The sequence below is a fragment of the Zootermopsis nevadensis genome, unplaced genomic scaffold (genome assembly GCF_977971745.1).
Source record: "Zootermopsis nevadensis isolate Lab colony 2312 unplaced genomic scaffold, Znev_1.0 Znev_ptg000021l, whole genome shotgun sequence".
NCBI classification, from domain to species: domain Eukaryota; kingdom Metazoa; phylum Arthropoda; class Insecta; order Blattodea; family Termopsidae; genus Zootermopsis; species Zootermopsis nevadensis.
In genome coordinates this window covers 7,095,942-7,108,932 of record NW_028259153.1, presented here as the reverse complement: position 1 = coordinate 7,108,932, position 12,991 = coordinate 7,095,942, and the positions used below count along the sequence as shown (strand labels likewise).

At 37.9% G+C, this 12,991-nt stretch overlaps 1 protein-coding gene across 2 annotated transcripts in view; it reads right to left on the bottom strand.

Annotated features, from left to right (window-relative positions):
* Positions 1-9,237, bottom strand: part of LOC147873171 (neuropeptide F-like) — a 169,214-nt gene extending 159,977 nt beyond the window's left edge. For both annotated transcript variants that reach the window (XR_015536147.1, XM_087352699.1), the window contains exon 1: positions 8,386-9,237. The gene's annotated coding sequence lies outside the window, so the exon portion shown is untranslated. The remainder of the gene's footprint in view (positions 1-8,385) is intronic.
* Positions 9,238-12,991: the final 3,754 nt, after the last annotated feature.

The following is a 12,991-nucleotide window of genomic DNA, read 5'->3' as shown; positions in this document are numbered from 1 at the left end:
TGTTATCAGGAAGCAGAGATAATTCGTGGAGTAGTCTCTAAATCTGAAGACACTGCACTTTTTGCAGGATTTGGTGATGATGAGTGACACTGATTTTTCCATGAGGTGGAATAACGCACAGCTAACCCAACTTAACTAGCTCAGTCGGTATAGTGACTGGCTATGGACTGGACGACCGGGGTTCCATCCCCGATAGGGGCAGAGTATTTATCCTCTATCCTCTGCGTCTAGACCGGCTCTGGGGCCCACCCAGCCTCCTGTCCATTGGGTACCAGGGTCCTTTCCCGGGGGTAAAGCCGGCCGGGGCGTGATGCTGACCACTCACCCCCCATCTAGTACCGAGGTCGAGAATGAGTAGGAGCAATATCGCCTCTCCCCCCAAGCGCCTACAGAGAGTATAGTGTTACACTTGTAATTCATTGCTTTAAGATACAAATTCTCAAAATTTTGTGCTTATCATAACCAGGAAATTCTGTATTGTGAAATACCACGTAAAATTTCTGATGAATACCATGATTCTTCATTTGATAATGGATCGTTACTCATTCTACGAAGTCAAGAAAACTCATTTAAGAAGCTCCGTTTTCAATTGCACGGCGTATTTTGTGTTTCTTCCGGTGAATTTGTGACAATTCATTAGGAAAAATATTACTTATTAAATCATGGGAGATTTGATGGGTGGGACACGTAACACGCGTGGAAAGATTTTATATGGGACACACAGACAACGCCTCTGAAAATTCCTGAAACGTGGAAACCACTTGAGAAATCAGGAACACAGATTGGAAGAATAATATTAAAATGGATCTTGGCGAACTAGAATGTCAGCGTGGCGACTAACTTCATCGCAAGATCTCTGTCTTCTGGGTTGTTGCGCCGTGTACTCTGATAGAAGTTTGCCGACGTTTCGGAAGTCCTTGCTGCTGCAGACATGCAACTTAAACTTTCCGGATTCTGGACAAGTGGACAAGATCAGGACCGGACAAGGCAATTCGTCTCAACTACGAGGTGCGAGTTATTGCTCCACACGATTTCACAAGCATAAATAACATTAATACTAATAAACGTATAAATTTCGCAAATAAAATTAAATTACGCGTGAGGTCAATACAACATACAACATAAGGCACATCGCAGGTAACATTTCTACAGCTTACCACATCATTAATTGAACAACTTAAATGAGATCACATAACCGGACTAGAGCAGACGATTTTAAGCGCGGGAATATGAATATATATTCTGTCAGTATAGTGACTGGCTACGGGTGGACGGCCCGAGGTTCGATCCCGGACGGAGGCAGAGGATTTTTTTTTTAGCCTCCGCGTTCAGACCGACTCTCAGGCCCACCCAGACTCATTTCCAAATATAAATATAGCACTTATCAGGCTTGTATTTTAGAATAAATATGGCCTGATGATGAGATCAGGCGATATATTTTAAGAAACGTTTCGCAGAAGGAAATAATTCTTAAATGTCGATGAAGGTGACGACCTTTTAAGAAAGAATTTTATTTTATTTTATTTATTATTTTATTTGATTTATTTGATTTATTTGATTTATTTGATTTTATTTATTTTATTTATTTGATTTATTTTATTTATTTATTTTATTTATTTATTTTATTTATTTATTTTATTTTATTTTATTTTATTTTATTTTATTTTACAGGGCATCGACCCTAATGAATAAATATCCTCGTCGCTTGAATCCGCGTGTGACGGCGAACACGGAATCAATGCAAATGCTTTATGCCACTCTTACATTGAGAGTCGTATAGGCCTGCTAGTGTTTGCAGGGCTCGTCCGTGCACAATCTCGGCGTAATTCGTTCTCATCACACGCGCAAGATCAACAAATAAGCGGTGCCACCTGTCCGCCTGTTACTGTTGACTAAAACCCTCCAGTCGACCGCCAATCATTAGGCCCGAACAATCTAATTATCAGACTCGACTACAAGAAAAAAGAGCCATCATGCAACAGATGTCGTTTCATCATAAGCGCCCCCAAAGGTTAACAATTATCGGCTCCGTGTTTATGCAACCTGTCAGAAAATTACGAACACGGCGGGATATTGTAATCTGGTATCTGTTGCGAAATGAACCTGTTGTTACTTAACATCAGTCAGCAATGAAAGTGTCGTGGACCTAGATCATTAAATGTCATTGCATAAAAAAATTAAAAAAAATATACAAGTTTTGCATTTTTAAAAAATATTTCAAAGTTTTATTCGACGCCAGAAGACGTAATCACATTTTCAAGACTTCTTTCGTGGATTTCGCTAAGTTATTTATAAATAATTGCTTTGTTTTTCTCCAACAAATTTCCCGAAATGAGCGCGTCTGTAGGAGTTGTGTTCCAAAACACTGAACGACAATTTTACACCAGTCGCCAGCACTCAAAATAAATTCAACAGAATTTTCATTGACGTCGGAATAATATAACCCTAGGTTTCCTGAAGTTCAAATTAAATTTTAATATTTTTTCTCAAAAACGTCTAATCATATGTTAAATTGCACAGTACATAAAATATAGATTACTATTACTACTAATATTAATAACAATTCAGTTCAATTAATTTATTAAAGTGTTTGTCAACGGCGAGGAGCCAATGAGAAGCAGACGCTGATAATACATACACACAAAAACAAACAGACTGAACTAAATACAGGTTGAGTCAGAAGTGTGATTACAAACTTCGTGTGCTTGTTTCTGGATCAAAAATTAGAAAAAATGTTCCTATGAACATGGGATCGCAAATGTTACTTTTCCAAAATAATGACCAAAAATAATTTTCAATGAACTGACTTTATGTCAAAGTGAATCCAGCTTCCAGCAAAAGATTTTCAATTTGGACAGGAATTGTTTCCGACGTGCTTATTGGTCCACACATGCTTCGATCGCGTCTAAGAGGACCTTCATATCGGCGATGCTTAAGAAGACACTTGCCACGCCTCCCTGAAGATGTCCCACTGAATACAAGAAGACAAATGTGGTTTATGCACGTCAGAGCCCCAGAAAACGTCTCCCATCGCGTCAGATATCGTCTCAATGAACAGAACCCTCAGCGAGGGATTGGGCGTGGTGGCCACCGAGGTCTCCGGACCTGACTCCGTTGGACTTTTATCTGTGGGGTCACTTGAAGTCCGTCGTTTATGCAACGCCCATGAACAATGAAGACGACCAATGGGAACGCGTGCAGATCATTCGAGGAAACTCTGGAGTGTACGAACGAATTCGTGAGTCGTGTGTACGTCGTGCTCGTGCATGTGTGGAGAACGGAGGAACAACCTTTGAGCATCTGTTATAAATAAACATCCCTGTCCTTATACTTGGCAATAAAGGCAGACATTGGAAATTATTTTTGGTTATTATTTTGAAAAATAAGCATTTGCGACCCCATGTTCATAGCAACATTTTCTCTAATTTTTGATCCAGGAACACGCACGCAAAGTTTGTAAACATACTTCTGACTCACCCTGTATAAATGAATATATGTGTATAACAGGTCAATCAAACATTTCCCGTATTGAGTATAATAGCCAATTACAGGCAAACACAAAAGTAAAAGCAATTTGTGATACAAGAATAAAAATAACTAAGAAAACAGAGTACAAGCGAAATACACTCGTCGTTAAAGACGTCGATGCTCTGACAGCAGAAACGAACCTAGACGAGGGACTGGCCTTGAAGCCACGACGAACGGAAAAAGTGCTGTAGTCTCTAATGGATCTGGAGGAAAAGCGAAAACTGAATCCATATCCGATGGACAGCAAATTTTGTCTTTAAAAGTATTAATGAGATAGAGAGTATTAAGATGGCTCCTCCTTAGGTGAAGTGAAAGGATATTTAACCTAACTAAAACGTCTTCATATTTATAGTCACTTAGGCCATTAAAGAATCTGGTGTGACACGAAGCTACAAATTTCCTTTGAATTCTTTCAGTGGAAGTAATGGAGTTCCAAGCAACAGATTCATACTCAAATTTAGACCGAACAGGGCATTTATACAAAACCAATAGGCTATCAAAATTAGAAAAGTAAGACGTAATATATCGAATCAAACTTAGCATTCTTAGGGCTTGTGAACATAAGTAATCAATATGCTGGTGAAAATTAAAAATAAATGTAATATAATATAATAATAATAATTCAATTCATGTATTAGTTGCATGACAACAGCCAAACAAGGCCAATTACAGCCAGGCACACAAATAGAATGACCCCTCTCGTCTGTTTCGTAGGTCATTTGGTAGATGGATTTCTATTGGTGTATTGATTGGTATGAAAATTACATTGATTTCTTTTCGGATCGCAAACTATACGCGTGCATGTCAAAGAACTATGACTTATTGGTGATTAATAAATGCACCGAGTTGCTAACATCAGATTTCGTAGGCCCTAGCAAAAGTGGCTGCTGGTTAACACGGCCCTGGGATGATGAACCAACAAGTGGTTATTGTAGACACCATCAGACGTGCGAAGCGATCACAATTTTTGTTCCAAAAAACCCCGGACCACGTTCGCATTATCGTAAAAACCCTTAGTAATGCTGGAGACGATGATAATCGTGAGACATCAGACCTTGAAGACCCTGGAAGATGAAACGTGGTTTTTGTCAGTCAACCCTGTGACAATTCCTCGTGTATTTCATCATGCTGTTGCCCCATTTGACGATGCGTAAAAAAACCCATCACAGAATTTAATTTCTCGTGTTCTAGATTGTTTTGTTTATACGACATTTTTCTACACTCTGCGAACACAGGTTACCCAAAAATTTGTACACACGATGTTAACGTACATAACTCTTGTGACTGATTCTACAGTGACAGAAATACGAAATTAGACTATTAAATTACAAAGGCAAGAATTAAAATCGCAGTCAGAAAGTTTTTGAAATAAAAATGTAATTTACCTTTCGTAATAATTAATTACTTGTATTGAAATGATATAATTAATACGAAGAAATCATTAACTTCAAGAAGAAGACATTGATTCTCTATACTGACTTTATATTGAAGAAAATGTAATGAATGTATTCGACGTAATCAGAGTCGCAGAAGTAGAAAGAATTGTCCAATGAGAACCCGGCATTGAGTGTTTTTGACGTGAAAACGTCTTTAAAATCGATGCCCAAATGAGCGGCAGTTTCTGTCGAAGTAATTTCAAACTTCATTAACTCGGCTAAAAATAGACACAGAGCCGCCATCTTAGTCTCGTTTTAAAGAGGAAGGATGAAAGTTTGTGCCAGTACCGCTCCGACATTCGTGGCGGCCGGACGTCGCGAACTGCGCACGCGCAAATTGAACCCACGATTTTCGACTGTCCGGATTCGACACGTGTCCATAAACGGGATCATATCTCAGAGACTAATTATCCGATCCGAGTGAACCAAGTGTTGTTTTGAAGAGGATTGTATATGTTACAACTCCTCCTGGCCTCCAAGTGTGTATCTCAAAAACTCAGAGAGATACGAGGATGTGAATTTGAAAAAGTTTGTAAATTTCCCGATTTTCTTGAAATGTCGCGATATATGAGGGCAAAGTAAAACCAGAATTACAAAAATCTGGCACGAATGCGTAGAGCACAAAATTCCAAAGAGAATGACACCGAAAACGCCGGGCCCGGACGCAAAACCAACGCGCAGTACTGCCGCGAATATAGGCAACGTAAGCGCGCTCTGACAACTCAGGCGGCATCTGACGAACCTGGGTCAATTATGGATGTGTACCAATTAAGAAATAATGAATTAAACGATTCAAAACAAAAATTTTGTTTAATTTCAATATACTATCACGAAAATAACTGCGGCAGTGTCCGACACTGCCTATCAATTTTTTTTTTTTGAGGAAAATTAAACGTGGGTGTTGTTTTGTAAATTAAGGTGGAAACTTATCGCTAGGTTACGTTCAGGTGTTCGATTAAAATCATATCAATCTGAGAAATGTTTATTAGTCTACAGTGGAGTCTACGCCGTTATCAATTTCAATATTTCCGGCGTGCTCCGCGTACAGAACGCTGACTTAAATCTTGCTTCAATGCCCGCGTTTTATTCGTCGTGGTGCATTTGGTGACATGTCGGGGCTTCAATGAAACTGCAGTTCAAAACAGCCCCGAAAAACAATTTCTAGGCTTATTATGTGACCAAGGTCGTCATGAAAAATTCCTGTACCGGGGAAAAGCGATTTGAAAGCTAGCGTAGTTACAGAAATGGATAATATGTGCATCATGAGCGCTTTGGATGGGGGGGGGGGTGTTCTAAACACCGTTTACTTAAAAGTAACATAATTTATATCATAATGATGGAACTAGAAGAGGTTAGTAGAGAATGGGTTGAGAAACGCGACATTTTCTACAATCCCAATAAATATTAGTCGCAGAATAAGCCCGGGGAATGCGTTTTTCAAAGAGATCTTTTGCGATAATGATCACGTGGTCCCAAATCTGAATCTGGGTACGTGATTTCAGGATATTGAATCTTGAGAATGGTTCAAGACCTTTGAGTAAACGTCACGATCGTGTCTAATTTATTAAATTATCTATAAAAATACAAGTCTTTGCTTAAATAAAAATTTAAATCTGCGATTTTTTACTGATATTACCTGACAAATAAAATTAACTGTTCTTGAGAATGCAACTGTTTTTTCATAATCTAACACATGACTCATATATAAATTATATATTTTTTTAGTGGGCGCCAATATATATAAGCAATTTTGCACGACAAATGTTCAGCGTCCCATATATATATATCTGAAAATAACATTTCTCTCTTAAGTCAACGCCCATATTTGTTAAATGTTTACCTTGACCTCTGTTGATTGTTTAGTGAAACAGTTTAAAGGAAAATGAAAACTTTTTAACTCAAAAGCGTGGATTGTATTATGTTAATTTTAACCTGGAAATAAATAAGTTTTGCCTTTTTTATATATTCCGATAAAACTGTGGCTACTCTTATAATCTTCGTCAAACGATTAACCTTTGCTTTTGTGATATCTCATAATTCCGGGACAATAACCTTTCAGACAAGAACAATTTTCGTAATAGAATGTCGTTTTATCATCTTTCATTCAACATCAAAGAAAATGGTCTGCAATTATTTTTCAGTTTATATAAAGAAATATTCACTAAGAATCAAATTCAAAGCGTTTTTGTAGTTCTGAAACTTTACCTGTAATCTCCTTGTAGAAACAAATAATATTTTTCGTGTCAATCTTTTACTACCAACAGCATGCAAGGTAAAGAATACAATTAGATGATAATGAAATTAAACATTTTTCGAATGATTCCTTTTTAACATTATATATCTCACGTTACTTGTGTAATTTATTCTGTGAGACCTACTGTTCCTGACAGCCAAATATTAAATCATAAAACAGAGAATTCATACCACTGGGCGTCGGCTAGAAATACATATATTTTCTAATTATAAATATATTTTATGACAAATCCTGATGATTAACCGTGGCCATCAATTTGACGTTTCAGTATTTTTCGCCCGTACACTTGATGACATGGTTTTAATTAGAAGCACTCGTTTGTCATGTTCGGACACGCGCGTCAGTTGGCTGCACTGACGATGACTACGCGTGGCGTCTCTGGACCTTATGGCATTAGAACGAAATATTCCAGCAGTTTCCCCCAGACTTTAGTTAGGTCTAAATAACTGGTAAGTCATTTAAAGTTGCAATGTGTTGCAATAATATATCGTGTTTAATAATATACTTAAATTCAGGTACTATTGTTGCTATGGAGTTTCGTAGTATCAAGGTTTAGACAACAGCGCCTTGCCGGAGAACAAATGAACTGTTACAAAAAAGTGACGACTGTGAATTTCACTCGCGTATCTTCTAGAACAAACCTAACCTAATAAATTTTACATGGAACTTCCCAACGGTAAATTTATGCTAACAAACTGTATTAATCATGGGCTATAAGTTATATTATGACTAAATGAAGTATCCGTATTTATTGCATTTGTTTTTCCTTTGGTAGAAGAAGTACGCCATTTGCAGTGTTTATATATCACACAGCCCATTTATTTAGATAATAAAGAGTAACTTGTAATTAAGAGTAATAACTACCAATTACGCATATTTCAGCAAATGATTTGTCTTCTGAATATTTTCGGCCAATAGATGACAGTGTTCGTACTACACTGTTATAATAACTGAGTGTTCTAGGACACAATTTGTAATCGAAGACCTGAGGGTAATAGTGGCATAACGCACAGGTTAGAAAATCTGAAATAATGAAAAAGAAATAATTACCATGTTCTATTTTAATAAAAAAAAAGGCTGGATGTATTAAATTATTGAATTGGCTGTCAGCAGACTCTGTGACTGTGGCTCTGTGCGCCAAGAAATCATAATTCCGTATCTTCTTACCTGTAACTCCTTTGACTGTCAACACCACAGGTTCCATAGCCCACTCTTCCTCTTGCTTCTGCGCTCTTTAGCAGCATGTACGGCATCGTTTATGTGTTTGAGTATCTATTAAACTATTCACCACTTCAGTCTTATTTTGCACGTACCTTGCACTCACCGCGAAATCTTGCGCATGCGCGTATATCGAATTCGACCTCGAAATGTTGGTTACGCCACTTGGGGACAGGCATTAAGTTTTATCCGAACTCAATTGGTTTGTGGTACATTTAATATGTAAAATTAGAATTTGTGGAGAAAGTTGAGAACCCCTTATCTAGGGGTAATCAAAACAATTCACTAACCTGACAACATTAAAACAGCCCTGGTTGACGGACGACATGTTTAACCTACTTCAGAAACAGTCGACAGGAGAGTGTTTACGTAAAGGACCTGGATCTACGTAGCCAATAATTAGCTGGAAATGTGTGTGAAGTTGTAGCAGTGATTAAACTTCGGAAACTATCCTCTGATAACCACGACAACAGCAAACAGATGCAATACAAATTTGCTCTGCAGTGATTCACATTTCGACAAACTTTCACTTACGATCAACAGACTGCGCCACCATACGACATCAAAACCACGTGAGACGAAATGAAAGCTCGGACATCAGGCGACTTCACCGCTACGCTTTTTGCTTGTGGTTGTTTATTTACCCGATGTACACTTTACGTAAAATAAAAATAACTTCTAGAATATTCACTCTTTGCAGTCCACAACGACAAGAGAACGGACGCGGAGATATTGTTGAAGTCGTTACAGCATCGAAGAATTTTCAACTGGCTTCGTCCTAAGTACGAACTAGACGCCATTTGTAACAGGCTACTTATGCGGTTTTGTGCCTTGGCTGCAGCTCAGTCTGGCGAAAGGAAGGCGCGATTATTCCAACTCGACGCCAATTATTTATCCTTGACTCACGTAGAGCCGGGCGGAGTAATAGCGAAATACGAACAGTGAAGTGTTCGACGTCGTAAATTACGTCACAGCCAACTGGTTTTTTGTGTTTGGATTTATTGATGTCGTAGTTCAATGTAATTATTGAGAAATAGCCCTATCACCATTAACTGGACACAGATGTATCCGTGAGATCAAATCAAATGATATTTTATTAAAGTTTTGCTTTATTTTTGAAACTTCTGGTATGTGTGTTTACGTACGCGGCAATAAATCACTTCTCTCTGATTTAAAATATTGTTACTTATACTAGACTTTATATTTTAGACTAATTTTAAAATCGTGTTTTGAGTGTACCAATGAAGTGCCCGCGTTGAATGCTGGGAGCTTCCCACTGCTTCTTACGAAACAAGTCGAAGTTACTGCTAACAGAAATGTAATAATTTCTCTTTCTTGCCGAAACGTCAATTTTGTGTTTTGATTGGTTATTCTTTTTTTCAGCTTGTTTCCAGATGGACGCGCTAATTTTAATTCAAGTAAAATTTATATTTATCTGATCACCTGATTTTGACTCCCAAGGTTAAATTAAGCGGTTGGTGTGGGTTGTAGTAATTCGATAGTACAAGATATGTGAAGGAAACAATAATGGCATGGGGGGTGTAACCTTTGATATTATGTCGTAACCGCGTATTTATTATGCGTTATTGCACGTTGTCCACAAAATGTTTGTCTGTTTATCCGTATTTTTTATAACTCAACTCGAAAACCGCTAGAAAAATTATGACAAAACTTGGTATGGATTTTTTTATACCATTGAAGGCTGTCACACACTCAAGGTTTCTAATTCAGTGCAATCGATAATAGCAACATGGCCGACGCACGAACTTTTGAAGTTGATACGAGAGCAGTGCCACTTAATGTAAGGTCACACGTTGATGTACGGTGATACATATTTTATAAATCTTAATTTCCTTATAGCACGTGTTTGTAAAATGTAAAACAACGACATCGCAAATTCATAGAAAAATTAAGTCGAAGAGAATTCGATCTTATGACCACATGCTGCCAAGCCCAGTGCAGTGACAATGAAGTTCTATATATTCTTTGAGGGGGGTAGGGATAGATGTAATCAAATGCCTTTTCACGCCAGTCAGAAGTTAGAATTCGTTATATTTTGCTACGTATATGTTGTGCGAGTAGTCGTGGCTCCTAAATGCGCGATGTGTAAGCCGTGAGAGGGGAGTTCAGTAGTAGTGGGGGTCACACAGCGTCAGCTGCGGTGATGCACCGAACTAAACACGGCTAGAGCTACAAACCAACTGAACCTTACACCCCTCCAGCGCTGGCTTCGGACGGGTCCATCTCGCACGACCCAAAATCAGTCCTTTGCGCATGCGCCAACACTTCTCGCTCGGCCAGTTTGTTGATCTCTACGATGATTCATCTGCAATGATGAATCTATCGACAGAAATACTTGCCACAGGCTACAACTTGTACTGGGGATACTGGGAACGACCCGTTCTTCAAGTGCCTGAGCACTACGGGTCCCAACTTTTCGTTTGCTCGATCTATATAGACATTCGGTAGGACTCCTTGGATGAGGGATCGGCCCGTCGCAAGGCCTCAACCTGTACACAGGACAGCACAACATGTAGGACGTAGAATGCAAGTTATATGCACATTCAAATATTCAGCTTGTTGGTTAAGACGAATTCCTAAAAAGGCTATATTTAAATTTATAAAATTTTGACATTCAGAAATGAAGTTTATTATTGAATTGGATACACACTTCTCCTCCCCCCACAAACGCCTGCACGGCATATAGTGGTACAGCTTCATTTTAATGGATATAATTACGCCGACCTAATAATTATAATGAGTTTCAACCAATCTGTATGATTACCATAATTAAATTATTACACAAGTTTTATCGTTCTTACCAGGCGTGTTAGGCTCTAACGAAGTAAGTCAATGATGTTGAATGACCAAATTTGTAGCTGTGAAATTACTGAACTTTACTTCGTTACGAATTTATTCAGTCCCATTGAGTCCAAACTTCACTGCAGGGACTGATTTAAGTTCCTGACACTAATGTCGTCCGGTGAACTAGAAATTATCATTTGTCATCAGACGCTAGGAGCTCAAAATCAAGACGTATTCGCTAATCTGGCACAAGAAAAAATTTTTTAGTCGAAAATCCTGACGGAAAGAGACATCCTAGTAGACCTAACCGTAGGAGGTAGGAAACTGATTCTCATTGGTTTGGATGTGAATGCCTGAGTTGGTTCCAACAAAGACCGTGGATTCTTGATCAGCTACTCTGCTTCTATCCAGCTGCCTTGCAATCCAGTCCTTGTAGAACGCAACATCTGCGTACACTCCGGGGTAGTCAGGCAAGGCGCACTCCTCCCCCCAGGACACTATCCCGGTTAGAAGACCGCCACACTGCAGAGGCCCGCCGCTGTCACCCTGAGGAAAAACACGTTCGTTGCTTTATTTAATACCAACTACAGACACGGGGAGACTCAGCAGTTAATATTATTCAAGCTACAAGCAGAATTAATGTGTAGTCATATTACGCGTATTTAGCTCTGAATTGCACACATTTCTGTATCAACGAACATCGGCGTGCAGGGACCACATATTATGTCGGGTATTGTCGCAGCAGCAATGATATGTGTGAATATATAAGATGCGTTGTTATAAACAGACAGACTTGAGGTTTGATGGTAGTTTGAAGATGTCTTACCATATACATGTTTCATATGAAAAACACAATTCTTTTGAGGTAATAAAACATGATGTACCTCGAATATTGTTATCCTTTTAAAATTACATTTTAACTTTAAAATACAAACAGTATTTAGTGGCACACAGATCAGATCGCAAAAATCAAAACATTAAATCATCCGTACATTACAGGTAGTATAAAAACTGTTAGAAGTTGTTGTTCATAAAGTTGAAGGGAAATATTTCAAATTATTATAAAATGTATATTTAGGATAGATATTAATTGCTCTAAAGTAGCACTTTTGTCCGATTAATATTATGTAAGTTACAAGCAGATTACTGTGTTTCTTATTATGCTTTTACAGCTCTGAATAGCAAACAATTCTGTATGAACGAACATCGCCGAACAGCGACGACATGTTACGTTTGATAACATCTCAGTTACAAAGATATGTGTGATTATAGGCGATGCAATGACATTTACAGACAAATTTGAGATTTGATGTTTTTTGATGACGTCTAATCATATACATATTTTACATTAAAATCACATTTCTTTTTAGGAAATAAAGCATGATATACTTCGAACATAGTTATCCATTTATAATAACATATAAACGTTAAAATACAAACAGAATTTAGTGGCACAAATATCAGATCGCAAAAATCAAAACATAAGACCATCCGTACATTACAGGAAGTACAAAATCAGTTAAAATTTGTGGTTCATAAAGTTGAAGGGAAATATTTCAAATTATTATAAACATGTATATTTAGGATAGATACTAATTGCTTTAAAGTAGCGCTTTTGTTCGATTAATATTATGTAAGTTACAAGCAGATTACTGTGTTGTCATATTATGCGTTTTCAGCTCTAAATAACACACAATTCTGTATCAACAAACATCGGCGTGCAGAGTTCGTCAGCGATTATCGCAGAAAC